At 42.6% G+C, this 20,548-nt stretch overlaps 1 protein-coding gene across 1 annotated transcript in view; it reads right to left on the reverse strand.

Annotated features, from left to right (window-relative positions):
* Positions 1-20,548, reverse strand: part of klhl32 (kelch-like family member 32) — a 273,091-nt gene that overhangs the window by 147,980 nt on the left and 104,563 nt on the right. The gene's annotated exons all lie outside the window — the stretch shown is intronic.

The following is a 20,548-nucleotide window of genomic DNA, read 5'->3' on the forward strand; positions in this document are numbered from 1 at the left end:
TTGACTATTTGCGAGACCAAAAATTTATTCCCAGTCTTAAGTCTGTATAACAAGGGAGCATCCAGTATCCTTTAGGGTAGAAAATTCCAAAAGTTCACAACCTTTTGAGTGAAGTAGTTCTCTCTATATTAAGATTATTTAGGAAACACATATAACCTAATGCTCAATAACACCCTACATGTCTGTGGAGTGAGTTAATGTTTCAAATCCAGGATAACTCTTCAAAACTCACATGTGATCACTCGACCTTAGCTAGAAGTCAGTGGCTAGAAGACAACGTTGAAGAATTTCTGTATAACCACCTGGATTGAATTAGTTAAAAATTCTTGTTATGTCTTCTTGAATGGTTCTGTCTTAATAACCTGTTTGAATCTGCTTAACAAAGTTATACATTTGGTGAATGAAGACAAATGACCAACACTTATACGCTTGGATTTTCATTAAGATTTTCATTAATAAGGTGCAACAAAATAAACTCTTAAAAGTTAGATTCTAGAAAAATCAGATGACAGATCTTGGGCTATATAAGGGATTAACTCCATTCTCATGGTCAGAAGGGTGCCACTGATGGTCCTGCTTCCATGTGGATACCAATTATTAAAAGGAAGCCAACATAAATATTCCTTTTAGCAAAATACTCTTTGCATTTGTCATTAAGAATCTACTTGGTAAAGACTTGTGCAATATTAGAACCTTGGATGAGAACAAAACAAATCGACATGCAATGGGAATATGGAGTTACTTTTGGCAAATGTTGCTTAATATTGATCAATCTACTTCTGTGCACATGCTAATAACGATCACACATATGCAACACAGTGCTCCATGTTAAAGTCTGTGTGGAAAAAATACAAAAGCCTGGATTTGGACCTTGAAGTCAGGTAACCAGGAAATTTCCTGGTTTACTGCATGCTTCAGGAGAAACTTACTCAAATGTCAGGGTCTTCAGGAGAAGGGGAGCACGTATGATATGGATTTGGATCCTCCATACCTGATACAGATTGGAGATGGCCACAAGGACTGCCGGATGCCTGGATGTGCTGTTTAAAAGGCCCACCTCAGTTCTCTAAAACTTTGTCCCAGCTGTTTGCTCATATTTTTAAGGCCCCCTATCCTTCACCCTCACATACCCAGACTTACCCCCACCAACTTATGTCACCACTCAACAACCCCTTATACCCTCTATACCAACTCATGCCTCCATTTCCATGGGCCCTTCTGCACTGGGTCAAACTCATGTCTCACCTCCCATGGTCCGTTAAACACTCCAATGTCAACTTATCCCCAACTAAAGATAACTCATGCCAATCCACCTGCCCGCATTTGCCCTTCTGCTCTTCAACATGGAAAAGCATAGGTACTTGTTTAAGTTACTCAAGAATAGGGCAAGGCAAGACATCAGAATGCTTATCATTTTGACATGGCTCATGAACATTTAGAACAAGCTGTCAGCTTCTGAGTGAGCATTGATATGCTGCAAGTATCCTGAAGGAAGCAGGAGGAATTCCTGAATATTGCCAACAACACCACAGTATTTATAAGTAGGTAGGCTACTGGTTTTATAACCTTCAACTTCACTGTGATATCATTTTGATAATGAGTGGGGGGGTGGGAAGGAGTTTTTCAAATGTTTCCCCAAAATTTTGGTTTAGTTTGATATCATCACCTCGGAGAAGCGCAAAGAAGATACAAGAGCTGCTGGGGAGGAGAGGGTTGAGGATTATGGCGTGTGGTTGCACAATATTAGCTCCTTAATTAGTCTTTTCCTGACAGTCATTTTTATAATCATTCACCTACAATGTAGGTAGTGGGTGGCAGGTACTATATTACGTAATGACACAGAAAACTCATGGAAACTCTCCTCAATTGGATGCACATCCCAGAGCATGATGGTGCCAGGCCTCTCCACAGTGAGTAGTTATAACCAGATACTATTCAAAAGAACATTTTTGACAGGAAATTAGTTTCAAAATATGATTTCACTTAATTAGCAGAGAAAACAATTTGATTTTTTTCACTTAAATGAAATCAAAGTACTATGGAAATAAAAACCCGAAAGAACTGCAGATGCTGTAAATCAGGAACAAAAGCAAAGTTCTGGAAAAGCTCAGCAGGTCTGGCAGCAACTGTGAAGGAAAGAAACAGAGTTAACGTTTCAGGTCTGGTGACCCTTCCTCGTAACCCGGAACGTTAACTCTTTTTTTCCTTCACAGATGCTGCCAGACCTGCTGAGCTTTTCCAGCAACTTTGTTTTTGTTCAAAGTACTATGAATCCTGGAGATCAGAAATAAAAACAAAATCCTCAAGAAATTCAGCAGATCTGGCAGCATGTGTGGACACAGAAACAGAGTTAATACTTTTAGTCAATATGGCTCTTCTTTGAAGTCAACAGCACAGCCTGTATCACAGCAATGAAGAACAGACTGCAATTTCACAATCCCCCATTAATCCTGAATTTTCACTCAGGTTCAGAAGAGGTAATAATGACAATGTTAACAGTTTATTATGAAGAGGTCAGCAAATTTGGGGCCAACATTTGAGTTGATTTATTATTGTCAGGTGTACTGAGTTACTGCGATAAGTGTTGTCTTACGTGCTTAGCAGGCAGATCATGCTATACAAGTGCATCAGGGTAAAAGAACAAAGTGCAGGATACAATGTTACAGCTGCCTTGCAATTCTATCTCCAACGTGCACTCCTAACTGATGGACCAACATCAGAACCTTGCAATTTCTCTATTTACAGTATTTTTAATATGTCTGATATACACATAGCCAGCAATATTTCATAGACAATAAGCCCCTTGTTTCTTTACATGTGAAATAACAACACTTGTTTTTCACATCTGACTTGCGCTACTAACCAGGAAAAGATTGATCTAGATAATTTCCTTGAAAAGTGACTTAAGTTTGAAAGTTAAGAACATCAACAATGGAAGTTTTAAAATTTTACGAAATTAAAAAGTCTAAAACAGTTAATATATCAGCATCAGATCAAGTTAAAGAAAGGTGCTGGTTATTCATTCCATCCTTACAGTAAATCTTCCAGTTGCACAATTCAAAATATTCCCTTAGCTTTGCAGCCTTCTGCCAGTAAATGGAATTAAATAGCTAAGGAACCTACATAAGGAGAACAGTGTGTGCAGTACACAAACATTACATTGCAGTTGGAGTTCTGATAACAGCCTTAGGTAAATTAAAGGATATATATAAAAATGAAGGAAAATGTATAGCAGGTTCACTAAATGTTGGCAAAGAACATAGTTATTTAGATTCTGAGTGGTTATGGCACATTAACTGTTGTCAAAGTATGTAGGAACCTGAAAGAACCCCTCATACAGAGTTATGAGGAGTTACAGGTACATTATCATAGATTCCCTCTATTGATTAGCAGTATAACAATAGGAGGGCACAGATTAATTATTGCAAATCCTCACATTACCCGATTATCACAAAAGAATTGGGAGCATAGAAATAGACCATTCAGCCCTTCAAGGCTATTCTACCACTCAATAGGATCATGGCTGCTCATCCAACTGACTACCCTTTCCCTCTTTCTCCCCAGATCCTTTGATCTTTTCAGTCCTAAGAAATACATCTATCTCCTTCTTGAAAACATTCAATGTTTTGGCCTCCGTCAGCTTGTGTGGCAGAGAATTCGACAGGCGTACCACTTTCTGGGTGAAGAAATCTCTTTTCAGCTCAGTCCTAAATTGCCAACGTCATATCCTTAGACAATGAACCCTGTTTCTGGGAAATCAGAAGTGACTTCTTAACACAGAAAACAGTACAGTGCGAATTTCTTTGTCTCAAATCTATTGTTGGAGTGAAGTCAAGGAACATGTTTCACAACCCAATTCATTCAAAATCAGGAACATAAAGAATTTTTGCAGCAAGGTGGTGATTGGGATTTGGTGAGAAAGGTTCCAAGAAGAAAATAAAGTGTAAATTTTACTAGTTGAATGGCATGTAATTTTGCAGAATTGACTGCTGCCAAAATTCCAAGAAGCCATTCCCACTTTGCACTCTTCACTTTGAATTCTTCATTTCTTTCATCACATTTGTGAATCTTCCCAAGTATTCAGGCCCACAGCTGCCTTCAGATTGCACTTCAGCACCATCTGGTGGCACGAATTAATATAACGTTATCAAAGCAAAAAAACAATTCCAGAGAACTTTTCTCTCATTGTACTGCTGATCTCAAAAATAATCAAGCCTTAGAATCAAGGAAATTGTGACACCATTAATGACCAGTATATTAAATGATGTGGTTAGTTTTCTTCACAAGTTAACTTATTCTTTCGGAAGTTCACGTACAGCTAAGGATTAGGGACTATTGTAACCGCCACAAATTATAATTTACCAATGAGTGTGTTAAATGTACATTTTAATTTCATAAAAGCCCTTAAATCCCATAACTACATCAGGCCTGAATTGTGTTTTTTACCCCCACATGGCCCTTTGGTTCACTTGTTAATAAAAGAAAAATAATGCAGATGCTGGAGATCTGAAGTAAAAACAAAGTGCTGGAGAAACTCAGCAGGTCTGGCAGCATAGGTGGAGAGAGAAACAGAGTGAACATTGAGTCCAATATGATTCTTCAACACAGACTCATTTTCCTTCAGGATGTTGTTGTACAGGAGTGCGGTAAATCAGATCAGTGTTGGGGGTGCTGATTAGACTAACCATAATATTAAGTGCAACCTCATAGTTATGCCTGCCATAATATTACACTTGTGTTTGCACAGCATAAACAAAAGTATGTTAGGGTGTTAAACAGCCAGTACTCAAAACTGAACTCCACATACCAGGATGCTAATTGGATCTGTAATCCCCATTTCATTTACTTAGCCAAGATCATGATGAATGGACCTTACAATTGGAGGATAATATGACGAGCTGTGAAATCTGTGCAGGCACATGCCACAGCCAAGCAGTTCCAGAAACACTTTGCAGATTGACTGAAATGCTGAACTATGAAATTTATGCAATGGCCTGAAATAAAGAGACCTTCATCTTGGGTTCTTCAATTCCATCCATCATAGCACAGGAAGTCACCATTTAGCTTACTGTGTCTTGGCCAGTTCATCGGCTCACCATCTATACCACGTCGCATTTCAATTGTCATCATTTTACATATTTATTCAGCTCCATGTTAAAATAATTTTCTTGTACCACCAATTCTGGTAAGGAATTCCAACCCTCTACATCAAAACATTTCATTCAACCTTTATTCTCATTGGATTGGTGATGCTTATACATTTACACCCTCTCTCTAGTTGCTGAATCATTGGGCTGTGGAAATACTTATCCCCCTCATTTACTCTTTCATAAGTCTGTCAAAGTTTTCAAAGACTTTATTAGATCTCTTCTTTGTTTGCAGTCCAAACACTTCATTATTTTAAACAGCACGATTAAATCTCCTCTTTGCCTTCTCTGCTCCTAGATGGATTAACCCAACTTCTCCAATCTCACCATGTAACTGTAATTCCTCATCTTTGGAATCTTTCTAGTAAATCCCATCTGTACTTTGCATAAATTGTTCATATCCTTCCTGAAATGTGGTGCCCCAAATTGTTCACAGTCACCCATTGGAGCTGAACAAGTGTTTCAAAGCTGTTGGTTATAACTTCCTGGCTTGAGTGTTCTATGCTGTTATTTAGAAAGCCCAGAATCCCATTACTTTATTCGAATATCCCATCATCTGCAAGGATTATTGCACAGCACCACTAGGACCTTTCTTTTGTTGCTGTAATTCCTTTATTGTTAAACTACTTCAAGTGTATTAACCCTCTTTGTTCTTCCAAAAGGTATAATTGCATAATTTCCGTATTGAATTTCAACTGCCTCGTGTCTGCTATTTCACCACACTTCTTTGTTCTCCTGAATTCCACTACCATCTTCCTCACATTTACAATATGTAATTATTGCATGTTTTCTGCAACCTTTTAAAATACCCCCTGTACACACAAATCTATATCATTAATATATACCATTATGATCAGTGAGTCTCTGGGGAATGTCACTACCATTCCCTTTAGTCTGAACTACAACATTCATCAGTACTATCTGCTTTCTCTCCTCATTTTTATATTCACGCTGTCGGCTACTCTTTAATCCCACGTTTTCTAACTAGTCATTTCTTACTAGTCACCACTATAAGAAACATAAACTGACAAAATAATTAATAGTTAGAGGAGGACAGGGTAAGAGAAAAAAAAGACAGTAATCATGGCTTGCTGATTATTCAACCTCAACGGTGGACATAGTTAGCATGATTTTTGAGTTTCAGTGACTCAAAACATTTTCCTCAAATCCCCTCTAAACTTCCTGTCTTTCACACTAAATTATGCCCCTTTTTTATTGACCCTTCCACTAAGGGGAACAGCTGCTTCATACTCACTCTGTCCACGTACTTATACAATTTGACGGGCCCCCCCCCGCATCCTTCTTTGCTCTAAAGAAAATGACCTGAACGTAATTGAACTCTTTTCATGGTTAAAATGCTCCATCTCAGGTAACATCCTGGTGAATCTCCTCTGTGCTCCCTCCAGTGGAATCACATCCTTTCAACAGAATAGTGCCCAGGATGGCACTTGAGTATCTCAGTCGGAGAGTTAGGAAGCACAATACAGTATGGTTCTCTCACCAGGAAGATGTGCTGAAGAAATCTGAGAACAGATCAAGATAAAACCAGGAAATGGTCTCCAATTTATCCACAGCAGTCTGGATAAAGGATGTTGCAGAGCTCGAAGTTGCCCCAGGGCAGTACCAGAAAAACACAGTCAGTCAGTCAGTGAACAAGTCAGCTCAGATTTCCGAGATTAGGTCACGTAATAGGATAACATATTTACAGGATAATGTTGTCAACTCAGGAGAAAAGGAGAGTAAATGACAGCAAACTCATGAAAGGAAATCAGACAGAGAACGCAAGTGGAGAGGTAGAGGCTCTTGTGGTTCTTCAAGCATGGTTAAATATATCTTCAGGTCTCTTGTTCTTCAGTGGTGATGTCCCTACTTCTGGGCCAGGAGGCCCAGTGTCATGTCCCATCTGCTCCAGAGGTACGTAATAACGTCACTGGACAGGTTGATTAGGAAATATCTAAAAATGGAGAGGGGGGAGGGGGATTAAATTTTGGGTGAGAGGATGAGGCTCATGGCTATTCCGTCAACTAGCTCAAAGAATACAATATAGATTCTGAATTGGAACCATTCAAGACAGAACCACCCGACATTGACCTAGGCACTAGAAAAGATAGCAAAAAACAGTCCTACTAACACTGCAAAGTCCTCCTTACTACCATGTGGGGGCTCATGACTATGTCCCAGACACCACTATCAAAATCCCTGGACATGTCCTGTTCCACCGGCAGAGGTAGTAGCACAGTGGTATACAGTTGGAAGGCAGATGCCCTGGGAGTCCTCAACATTGACTCTGGATCCCATGAGGTTTCATGGCTTCAGGTTTTACATGGGCAAGGAAACCTCCTGCTGATTACCACATACAGTCCTCACTTGGCTGGTGAATCAGTACTCCATATTGAGCAACACTTAGAGGAATCATTGAGTGTGTCAAGGACAAAATCTACTCTGGGTGGGACATTTCAATGTCCACCACCAAGAGTTGCTTGGCAGCAGTATTACTGATCGAGCTGGTCAGGTCCTGAAGGACAAAGCTGCTAGACTGGGTCTGCGGCAGGTGGTGAGGGAACCAAAAAGATGGGAAAAACATACATGACCTCATTCTAACCAATCTACTGACTGCAGATGCATCTGTCCATCACAGTATCGGTAAGAGTACCCGCCTCACAATCCTTGTGGAGACAAAGTCCTGCCTTCACGTGGAGAATACCCTACGTCATGTTGTGTGGCACCATCAACATGCTAAATGGGACAGACAATTAGTTCCAGCAACTCAAGACTGGGCATCCATGAGACACTGTGGGCCATCAACAGCAGCAGAACTGTACTCGAGCACAATCTACAAACTCACGGCCCAGCATATCTCCCACTCAACTATTACCATCAAGGGGATCAACCAATGACCAGTAAGATAGCAGCACAGTAGGACACTCCAACTGGAGCTTGTCCGCTCCACCCATTCTTTTTCATTTTTTTCCTTCCTATTTTTCTCCCGTCTGTGTTTTTCCTTCAGCGTCCAAAGCAGGAACACCAGCGACCAGCAGCCTGGTGCAGGGGCAGGGGCAGAGGGCCAGTGCAGAGCAGGACAGCAGCCAGTGAACAGGGCACACCCCCCCCCCCCACCCCGTGCTGGTCTGCTGCTCAGAGCCTTCGGAGAGAGACTGTGATGTTTATCTTTTTAAACTTTGCTTCTTGTTTTTCTGACCTATGTCAGTATGTGAGTATGACTGTGTATCGATGAAATTGAACTTTTTTTCTTCATTTCTCGATTCTGTAACTAAGGATTGTACCTAGGTACTCTGCACCTAAGATGGCACAGTATGTTGGTGACATTGTTACACTGTAACTAATCTTGTAACTGAAGAAGCTGTGCCTAGGTACCTTTGTACCTAATCTGGCGCCGTAAGTGATGACTTATAAACTTTTAACTGTACTCATTTGAGTATGTGACAATGAAGCTAATTCAATTCAATTCAATTCAATTCAATTCAGTGGAGAGTGCAGGAGCAGCACCAGGGTATACCTAAAAATGTGGTGTCAACCTAGTGAAGCTATCAAACAGGGCTACTTGCATAACAAACAGCATAAGCAGCAAAGGATAGACAGAGCTAAGCAATCCCACAACCAAACAGATCATATCTGTAGTCCTGCCACATCCCATCATGAATGGTAGTGGACAATTAAACAACTCACTGGAGGAAGAGATTTCACCAATATCCTTATCCTCAAATGATGAAAGCAGATTGATCAGTGCAAAATCTAAGGCTGAAGCATTCGCAGCAATTTTCAACCATAAGTGCAAAATGGGTGATCCATCTCGGCCTCCTCCAGTGTTCTGCAACATCACGGATGCCAGTTTTCAGCAAATTCATTTCAGTCCACACGATATGATATGACACGAAACAGCTGGAGGCACTGGATAAGGCAAAGGCTATGGGACCAGACAACATTCCGACAACAGCACTGTACTCCAGAAAGTGCCGCTCCCCCAGTCAACCTGTTCCAGTACAATTACAACACTGGCTTCCACCTGACAATGTGGAATATTGCCCAGGTATGTCCTGTATAAAAAAAAAGAACAAATCCAACCCAGCTAATTACACCCCACCCCCCCCACCAAAACCCATCAGTTTACTCTCAATTATCAGTAAAGTGATGGAAGGTGTCATCAACAGTGACATCAAGCAGCACCTGCTCAGCAATAACCTGCTCAGTGACACCCAGTTTGGGTTCTATTGGAGGTACTCAGCTCCTGACTTCACTACAGCCTTGGTTCAAACATGGACAAAAGAGAGGAGGTGAATCTGATAGCCTTCAAGATCAAAGAGCCCTGACAAAACAGGAATCAATGGGAATAAGGGGGTATAACTTCTGCTAGGTGGAGTCATACCTGACATATAGGAAGATGGTTGTGGTTGTCGGAAGTCATTCACCTCAGCTCCAGGACATTTCTGCAGGAGTTCCTCAGGGTAGTGTCCTAGGCCCAACCATCTTCAGCTGCTTCAATGATCTTCCTCCATTCTAAAGTTTGAAGTGGGGCATTCACCAATGATTGCATAATTTTCAGCACAATTTGTGATTCCTCAGATACTGAAGCAGTGCATGTTCAAATGCAACAAGGTCTGGACAATATCCAGGTTTGGGCTGACAGGTGGCAAGTAGCATTTGCGCCATACAATTGCCAGGCTATGATCATCACCAATAAGAGACAATCTTGACACTCAATGGTATTACCGTCACTGAATCCCCTACTGTGAACATCCTGGGGGTTACCATTGATGAAAAATTCAACTGGACTCACTACATAAACAATGTGGGTACAGAGCAGGCCAGCGCAAGGAATACCGCAGCAAATAGCTCACCTCCTGACACCAAAGCCTATCCACATCTACAAGGCACCGGTCTGGAGTGCGATGGATACTTCACAGGTGTCTGGATGAGTGCTCAACACTATCCAGGACATAGCAGTCCACATTATTGGCACCACATCCACAAACATCCACTCCCTCCAGCACCGATGCTCAGTAGCAGCAGTGTGTACTATCTACGAGATACATTGTAGAAATTTGACAAAGATCCTTTGACAGCACCTTCCAAACTCACAACCACTTCCAATCTGCAATGTAAGGGTTGTAGATACATGGGAACCACATAACTTGCAAGATCTCCTCCAAGCCACTCACCATTCTGATTTGGAAACGTATTTCCATTCCTTCATTGTCACTGGGCAAAATCCAGGAATTCACTCTTTCAGCGCATTGTTAGTCTACCCACTGCACATGGACTGTGTCAATTGAAGAAGGCAGCTCACCACCACCTTCGCAGGGGAACTAAGGACAGGCAATAAATGATCAGTGATGCCCTTGCCCCACGAGTGAATAGAAAAAGGGTGGCAATCTGTATGTAAAGCCAGAGTACATTCATAGTGTGTTTAATGAGTATTTCATGTCTGTCTTTACTCAAGAATAAAAGAATACAAGTACAGGATTCAAGAAGATGGACTGGGGTTCTTGAGCAGATTGATATAAGAAGCAAGGAGGTAGTGGAGGTTTTAGCAAATTTAAAGTTGGACAAATCCCCAGGTTTGTATGAATTATATCCCAAGTTCTGTGGAAGTGAGGGAGGAAATTAGAGAGGCCCAACCCAAATGCTTACATAGTCTCTGGCCACAGGACTGGAGGACAGCTAATGTAGTTCTACTTTACAAGTAGGATGCTCGAGATAGTCCAAGGAACTATACACCAGTGAGTCTGACATCATTGGGAGAGAAACTATTGGAAAAAGTAGTGAAGAAAATTAATCTCCATTTAGAGAGGCAAGGTTTGATCATGGCTTTGTCAAACTGAGGTCACACTTAACAAATATGGTTATAATTTTTTGAGGATGTGACAAATTATTTGAATGAGAGTAGGGTAATTGACATAGATGGGTTTAACCATGATAAATGAGAGGTGATATACCCTGGAGGAAGGAGCAAGACAATAGAGTTCTCAATAAATGGAAGGACACAAGGAAGCTCAAAGGAAGACAGAGACCATGGGGTGCTTGCCCACAGATCCCTGAAGGTGGCAGGACAGATTAATGGTGTTGTTAAGAAGGCAGATGGCGTGTTTGCCTTCATTAGTCATGGAATAGATTCTAAAAGCAGGGAGGTCTATTAGAGCTGTACAGAGCTTTTTCAGGCTATAGCTGTAGTACTGTGTGTCGTTCTTGTCACCACACTACAGAATGAATATGAATGCACAGGATGGGGAGCAAAGGAGATTCACCAGCATGTTCCCAAGGATTGAACATTTCAGCTATGGAGAGAGACTAGATAAACTCAAGTTGTTTTCTTTAGAGCAGAGAAGATTGAGGAGGCATCTGATAGAGATGTGTAAGATTATGAGGAGCTTGACAGGGTAGATAGAATGCAGCTGTTCCCCTTAATGGAAGAGTCGATAACAAGGAGGCATTATTTTAAAGTGAAATGTAGGATGTTTAGTGTAGATTTGTGGATAATCCTTTTTTTTAAAACCTAGAGAATGCTGCAGGTCTGGAATGCACTGCCTGGGATCGTAATTGGGGCAAAACACCTCACAATCTTTGAAAGCAACTTGGACGAGCACTTGAAGTATCATAACATACCAGGTTATGAGCCTAATGAGGGAAAGTGTGAGTAGCCATGTATTTTTGGTGCAGACTTGATGGGCTGAAAGGCCTCTTCTGTACTATATTCTATTGTCCTTCACTGCCCTTACCTGATGTGGCCGACATGTGACTCCAGACCCACCACATTGTGGTTGACCCTCGACTGCCTTCTGATTTGGCCTTAGCAAGCCACTCAGTTCAAAGAATAATTAGGGACGGAAAAAATTACTGGTCTTGCTGGAATATCTACATCACTTGAAAGAATAAAATAAACTGACCAGGGAATCGCTTGCAACTTCAAAACAGAAACGTTCACATTGAGTAGGATCTGCTGATTTAGTTAGACGAAGCCCTTAGCCATAAGGAGAGGCAGTGATCATATTGCATTATGTGGAATGCTACAAAGTTGTTCAGTTGCTAATTCTGCAGAGGACAGCAGTATTTCATGCACTGCTTTTCAAAAGAAGGGTCAAGCTATAAATTGAAATTGATACAATCGAAGAAGCAATCAAGACCTTGAAGCACCACTTAACTGAACTGCGATGTCAGAGGACTGAGGTATCATGTACAAACTGGAATAGAAGCAGTTAATTCTGAACCAGATTCTAAGTGATTGCTGGACAAGGACTGGGAAAACACAGATTCATTGATGTTAGGAAGAATTTCTTTGCACAACCGGTGATTGATACCTGGAATCATCTTCCAGATAGGAATGTGGATGCCATGTTGAGAAGGCAGGGTTTTTCTTTAATTGAGAGATGAGCCAGATCAAATATACTCCTTTCTTTCTATTTTGTACGCATTCAGCTTTTAACTTGTCAGCTATTACGTTCATAGCCAAAAATGACTGATTTCAATCCTGCCTTCTTCGATCAACCATTCAATTGTTGTCTCAAGCCTACTTCAGACAGCCTGCTGTTTGATTCAATATAGCGCTTAAGCAACCTTCAGCGATTAAGAGAGTTAGATATTTATTGACCTTGCACTGCAGTTTCCCACAAAATAATGTCTCTGAAGTTTCACAAGGCTATTGGTTCAGAGTAAATGTGGCTGCTATAGGTTTTTGATTTTAAAAGGAAGTAATAGGATACTCAAGAATGTTCCTTCATTCCCTCAACAAAGACAAATGCTGATTGATACTGTTGGTCATTTGTAATACTTAGGCCACAAAATTGGACCAAATTCAAAAAAAAAAGGTCACAAAGTTCTCTGACGAAGGATTAGAGACCATGGTGGTTAGGAAGAGAGAGTTCTCTATCCACAAGGAAAATGGACCCTCCAGACAGACACTATGAAAGCAGTGGAAACAAATATCCATCAATGTCAATACCAGCGTTGCAGCCTTGGGGGCCTGGATACTGTGCTGTTATGAATTTTAATGACTTCACAAGACTAATCAACATCAAGGAAGGCATCTTCAAAGCAATTTCCTCATAACTGAACCCCTAGTCTGATAAAACTCCCTCTTCATTCACCAAAGTATCACTTCATACTGCTACCAGCCTCTGAATAATTTCCCATGATTTGCAAACAAAACCAGCCCTTCAACCATGATCAAGCAGATTACCAGACACAATGGTGCACAGCTTCAGCGATCAGCAGCAGCTAACTGGAAGAAGACAGCGAAAGCACTGTGTCCTCACTCAGATGGGAGGAGGCAGTGCGTACCACAACTGGAGTAGCCATCACTGGAGCCATTGCCAGCGTGGAGCTGGAACCAATAAAACCACATGATATGTTCATATATAATACTCCTTCTAGGGCGACGCACAGAAAAAAAAACTGGTATTTGCCCAGAACTTGGAGCCAATTCATTCAGCACGGGGAAAGTAGCCACATAATTTGTGGGCTCCATATGGAATACCTGACGGATGATGTCTCAGGGACGAGAGGGAGAGGGAGACATTTTGGTCCCCTGCCTGAACTGAACGGTGCTGAAAAGATTTTTGACATGAGCCAGTTTGTGTGGTTGTGTGGCATTAATAAGTGACAATGACATTTTAAACAAACTAGTAAACATTAAAAACATAACGCATAAAGGGATAGAGAAAAATAAAAAAGACTAGCAAATTATGTTAACTAAGTGCAGTTGAAGATCCAGTCCCGGCACAAAACGTGATCCAAACAGTATTTTTTGTTCCACTAGAATTGACCATTCCCTGTTGGGTATTACTGTACACTCACTAATGACTCAGAGGGGCTGTCTATCCTTTGTTTTTAAGGATCTTCTTTACAGCAATTTATTTGTAAGTTAATGCAAAATACCAGGCAAAGCATTTCATACAAAACTACAAGAACACAAGAGAAACAGCAGGAGAAGACCTGAGACAACAAGGTGCAGGGCTGGATGAACACAGCAGGCCAAGCAGCATCATAGGAGCAGAGAGGCTGACGTTTCGGGCCTAGACCCTTCATCAGAAAAGGGGGAGGGGAAGGGGGTTCTGAAATAAATAGGGAGAGAGTGGGAGGCGGATAGAAGAGGGATAGAGGAGAGGATAGGTGGAGAGGAAACAAACAGGTCGAAGAGGCGGGGATGGGGCCAGGAAAGGTGAGTGTAGGTAGGGAGTTAGGAAGGGGATAGGTCAGTCCAGGGAGGACGGACAGGTCAAGGGGGCGGGATGAGGTTGGTCGGTAGGAGATGGAGGTGCGGCTTGGGGTGGGAGGAGGGGATAGGTGGGAGGAAGAACAGGTTAGGGAGGCAGGGACGAGTTGGACTGGTTTTGGGATGCGGTGGGGGGAGGGGAGATTTTGAAACTTGTGAAATCCACATTGATACCATTGGGCTGCAGGGTTCCCAAGCGGAATATGAGTTGCTGTTCCTGCAACCTTCGGGTGGCATCGTTGTGGCACTGCAGGAGGCCCAGGATGGACATGTCGTCTGAGGAATGGGAGGGGGAGTTGAAATGGTTCGCGACTGGGAGGTGCAGTTGTTTGTTGCGAACCGAGCGTAGGTGTTCTGCAAAGCGGTCCCCGAGTCTCCGCTTGGTTTCCCCGATGTAGAGGAAGCCACACCGGGTACAGCGGATGCAGTATACCACATTGGCAGATGTGCAGGTGAACATCTGCTTGATGTGGAAAGTCTTCTTGGGGCCTGGGATGGGGGTGAGGGAGGAGGTATGGGGGCAGGTGTAGCACTTCCTGCGGTTGCAGGGAAAAGTGCCGGGTGTGGTGGAGCTGGAGGGGAGTGTGGAGCGGACAAGGGAGTCACGGAGAGAGTTGTCCCTCCGGAAAGCAGATAAGGGTGGGGAGGGAAAGATGTCTTTGGTGGTGGGGTCGGATTGCAGATGGCGGAAGTGTCGGAGGATGATGCGTTGGATCCGGAGGTTGGTGGGGTGGTACGTGAGGACGAGGGGGATTCTTTTTTGGTTTTTATTGCGTGGACGGGGTGTGAGGGATGAGGTGCGGGAGATGTGGGAGACACGGTTGAGGGCGTTCTCGACCACCGAGGAGGGGAAGTTACGGTCCTTGAAAAACGAGGACAACTGAGATGTACGGGAGTGGAATGCCTCATCCTGGGAGCAGATGCGGCGGAGGCGAAGGAATTGGGAATAGGGGATAGCATTTTTGCAGGAAGGTGGGTGGGAGGAGGAGTATTCTAGGTAGCTGTGGGAGTCGGTGGGCTTGAAATGAATATCGGCTTCGAGGTGGTTGCCCGATATGGAGACAGAGAGGTCCAGGAAGGGGAGAGAGGTGTTAGAGATGGTCCAGGTAAATTTAAGGTTGGGGTGGAAGGTGTTAGTGAAGTTCCAGGAAGGGGAGATGGCCCATTCAGCCTGTTGTACCATTCAACATGGTCATGCCTTATCTTGGGCTTCAACTCTACCTTCCACCTCACTCCTTACACACTGCCTCCTCCATCTGAGTGAGGATACAGAGCTATGCCTGTCTTCTTCCAGTTAGCTGCTGCTGATCGCTGAAGCTGTGCACCATCGTGTCCGGTAAACTGCTTGATCATGGTTGAAGGGCTGGTTTTGTTTGCAAATCATCGGAAATTATTCTGAGGCTGGCAGCAGTGCGATTTCCTGATAAGTCAAAAATCTGTTAAATATATTTAGGGCTGAGATAGACAACGAATCCTTTGGGTTAGAGAATTTTGAATACTCTCAAAGTTTTAATTTAAGTAATTTTTCATCTCAGTCTCCAATGATCTTGAGACTGTGTGAATCTATTTCAGATTCCCCAAGCAATGAAAACAATTCCTCACTGCATCCCTATCAGACCATCTAAGAATCTTAGGGACATAAACACAAGTGTTAATGTTTTAAATTCAGTGAATCTTCATCAGAACTTCTTGAAAGTTTCAGTGAAAAATCGTGTGTCATTCTTCTCAATTCCAGAAATTTACTCAGTCTCTCATTATAGAGCAACCCCGTCATCTCTGAGACTAACTTTGAGAATATTCATGACATAATCAACCATAAGGCAGCATTTAGTGTGCTTGCCTTCATTGCATAGACCTTTGAGTAGAAGAATTGGAACCTCATGTTGATGTTGTACAGGACACTGGTGAGGCCTCTTCTGGAGTACAGTGCACAGTTCTGGCCGCTCTGTTATAGGAAGGATATTATTAAACTGGAAAGGGTTCAAAAGAGATTTACCAGGATATTGCCGGGACTGGAGAGTTTAAGTTACTAGGTGAGGCTGGATAGTTTGGGATTTTTTTTTCCCACTGGAGCGTAGGAGGTTGAGAGGTGACCTTGAGGTTATAAAATCATGAGAGGCATAGATAAGGTGAATAGCAAAGATCTATTCCCTAAGGTGGGGGAATTCAAAACTTAGAGGCATATTTTTAAGGTACGAGAATAAAAGATTTAAAAGGACACGAGGGGCAACTTTTTTTTTTAAAACACAGAGCGGTTTGTGTGTGGAATGAACTGCCAGAGAGTGGTGGATGCAAATACGGTTACAACTTTTAAAAGACATTTGGATCAGTTCATGAATAGGAAAGATTTGGAGGGATATGGGCCAAACACAGGCAGGTGGAAATAATTTAGTTTAGGAACATATTTGGCGTGGACTGGTTGGACCAAAGGGTCCGTTTCTGTGCTGTGTGACTCGATATGAATAAGCTTCACAAGGACATAGACAAATTAGTAGATTAAGCATATGTATGCCAATGAAATTGTTTCAGTTGGTAACACAACTGTCACTGAAACTAGAAGATTGAATTCAAGTCCAATATCAACCAAGTGGCCTAAACTGGTACTTTTCTGTGGTACTGAGCAATCCTGCAATGGTGGTTGTGTCAACTGCCTGATGAGATATTATGATATTTTCTCATCAACCTGTTCAGAGGTGTTATGACATACTCTAGAACAGGTGGGACTTTAATCTTGGATTCCTGGCTGAAAGGTAGGGGCATTACCATTACACCACAAGAGCCTTTTGAGGACATATCAAATCAAATCACGTGTCCAGTTTGTTGTAAATGATACTTTGGCATAAGTTAAAGAACAGAGACATCTCCTAGACTCCAAGACAGCATTTACCCCTTAAACCAATACCACTAAAACAAATCAACTGCTTTTCATCGTAATGCTGTTAGTGTGATCTTGCTATACACAATCTAGTTACAATATCTGTCAACATTACAACACTGAACCAGAGGAAGAGGGTCACTTAAGAACTCAAATACACAAATCCTTAGAGTTGGAAAGAAATACTAATAAAGCTGTAATGATTTGTATTGATTTGTATTGTATGTTGCACTGTACTGCACTGATACATTGAGCACAAAAGCAAAGAGATAATCCTAAATCTATCAAAGCATTGGTTTTGCACTGGTTAGAAAATCAGGGGTGAAGTTTTCCCATTTTAGCTAAAGTATTTTGTCTAGTGAGATTCATGGCATCCTCTCCACAATAGCTTGGGGAAATTATTCTTTCAAACTTTTCTGCTCTTCACCTCATTAATTACGAAATCAAACACTTTAGTGCTCTTCTCAGAGAATCACACAGCTGGAGAGGCAGAATTGCTCACCATAGTCGGGATCTTTGGGGTTTGTAAACCTGGTGCCATGTGTGAAGTTTGGCTACACAACACTTCGGACACTGCAAGCCAAGAAGTGTACTGTAGACTGTACTGTTCAGCTGTTATCACCAAGGACTTGACTCAGATGAAAAAAAAAGCTTGCTTCCCATTTCTAGAGAGGACCTGGAGGTGTTCATGGCTGAGGTGGGACAGCAGGGCAGTCCTTTCTCCTGCAGATCACCACAGGCCACACAACAGACCAAGCCAACCTTAGGACAAAATGCAGCCTGGGTTAGTGCTGTCCCCTGCTGGAGCAAACACCCATCAGTGCAGGAAAAAAGAGCCAATGATCTCCAAGATCCCCAAAAGTAAGTGCCACCACCTTCTCTCTGCTACTTCACAATTTCAGGACAGCCACATGCATTTCCTTTTTCACTGCATGTGCCTCTCACCCAGGTTCATGAACTATTTCATGCATCATGTCCACCTCAGCCTCCCAAACCTATCTACTCTCAATGCTTCCTGCTTACCTACTGGGAGCACCACACCACCTCTCCAGCTTGTGCATCACCACTAACTATTCCTACATCCAATTCCATCATACTCAATCCCTATCTTTGTCTCATAGCAGGAAAAACTGGCCCAGTCCCAAGACGGATGTTTCTATAACACCCTGTCCTTGGGTGACCTACTTGGATTGGCCACACTTCACCAGCTAGCCTGATCATGGCCCAATGCCTGAACTCTGTTTGTCCAAGCACCTGCAAAACTAGCCAACTCCCTGGATTGCAATCAGAATGACTATGGTAGTACTCCAACAGTTTGTGGTACCCTTGAGCCCACTCAGGCCTCTCCCCTTCAACTTTCACACATGGTCTTTTGCTTGAAGTACCGTGTACATTTGCTGCATTAAGTTGCTAGCACATGTTGAATCTGTGACACTGACATAGCAGAGTGCTGCACAGCACCATGTCCACCCCATTGGCCTGTCAGTGCTCTCCACCATGACAACTGCTCGCTTCACCTTCTGCACTCAAAAGCAATGAAAGCCACAGGGGCTGGCAGCCTATAACTGAGTACCAAAGACCTTGTGAGCTAGGAACACGATGAGTCAAACAGAGGCTGGCTAAGTCATTGTTGCACTCAGCGAGAGTGCACCAAGAAAGAAGTAGACAGAGGCTGCCAGCATAAGGCAAGTGAGTACTAAGAAAGCAAACCAAAAGATACTAGATGCATCCAATACAGGTGCATAAGACGTGTGCATGTCCCTGTGGGCAAAGCATACAAGTCATCAGTGTCCCTGACTTAAAAGGAGAGTTGAGCAGCTGAAATGATTTGAGCGTCAGTCAGCTAGCAAAGGTGGGTGAGGTGGTGAAGCCTGGGGTTTGTCAATGTTGACTTAGCTGACAAAGGGTTTAGGAGGATAGTGGCCATGGAGCATTCTGGAACATTGTTGTGAAGAAGTATTTGTGCGAATGCCAAGACAAGCATTGGGTTATGTGCGGCTGCCAGGTATTTACTCCAATTTACATGTCAGGAATTTTTGCCATCCGGTTTCACAGGGAAAGACAAAATTGGAAGTGGCATATGGGCTATTGACTCAGGTAAGGGAAGAATACCTCGGGTGCTTGCAAAATTTTTTGCTTCTTCTCTGGCCACAGGAGAGGTGACAGAGGGCTGGAGGACAGCCAATGTGGTACCATTATTCAGAAGGGCGCAAGAGATAAACCAGGAAACTACAAGCCGTTCTAACCTTGGTGGTGGGGATTCTATTAAAAACAATTCTGAGGGACAGAATAAATTTGTATTTGGAGAGGCAGGGATTAATCAAGAACAGTCAGCATGATTTTGTTAAGGGGAAGTCACGCCTTACCAACTTGGTTGAACTTTTCAAAGAAACAACCAGGTGTGAAGACGAGGGCAATGCATTTGACGTAGTCCTCAGGAAGGCCTTTGATAAGGTCATGCATGGGAGGCTGGTAATAAAGGTGAGAGCCCAAGAGATCCAAGGAAATTTGACAAGTTGGATCCACAATTGGCTGAGTGACTGGATGCAGACAGTGATGATTGAGGAACATTTTTCAGACTGGATGTCTGTGTCCAGTGGGCTCCCACAGGGGTCAGTGTTGGAGCCCTACCTGTTTATGTTTTATGTAAATGACTTAGATCTGAGTGTAGGACAGTTGATCAGTAAGTTCGCAGATGTGTTAAATAGTCAGGAGTATAGTCCTTGTCTACAAGAGGATATAGACGGGCTGGTCAGGTGGGCTGATCGGTGAAAAATGAAATTCAATCTGGATAAATGTTAGGTGATGCATTTGGGCAGGACAAAGAAGGCAAAGGAATACATGAGGAACAGTAGGACCCTAGGAAGTGTTCAGAATCAGAGGCACCTTGGTGTACATGCCCTCCTTAAGGTATTAGAACAAATGGATGAAAAAGTCAAGAAGGAATATGGTATACTTGCCATTGTTAGTCAGGCATAGAGTTTAAGAACAGGGAGGTTATGCTGGAACTGTATAGAACATTAGGTAGGCTACAGCTAGAGTGCTGTGCAGTGTCTGAAATCCATATTATAGGAGTGATGTGTCTGCACTGGACAGGGTGCAAAGGAGATATACCAGGATTTTCCATGGACTGGAGAATTTCAGTTTGAAGAGAGATTGGACAGACTGCAGATATTTCCTTAGAGTAGAGGAAATTGTGAGGTGATATGACTGAGATCTATTAAATGATAAGGTACATAGATAGGGTAGACTGAAAGGAACTTTTCCCCTTGACGGAGAGATCAATGACAGAGGGCATGG

This window comes from Rhincodon typus, chromosome 5 (assembly GCF_021869965.1).
Source record: "Rhincodon typus isolate 14 chromosome 5, sRhiTyp1.1, whole genome shotgun sequence".
NCBI classification, from domain to species: Eukaryota; Metazoa; Chordata; class Chondrichthyes; order Orectolobiformes; family Rhincodontidae; genus Rhincodon; species Rhincodon typus.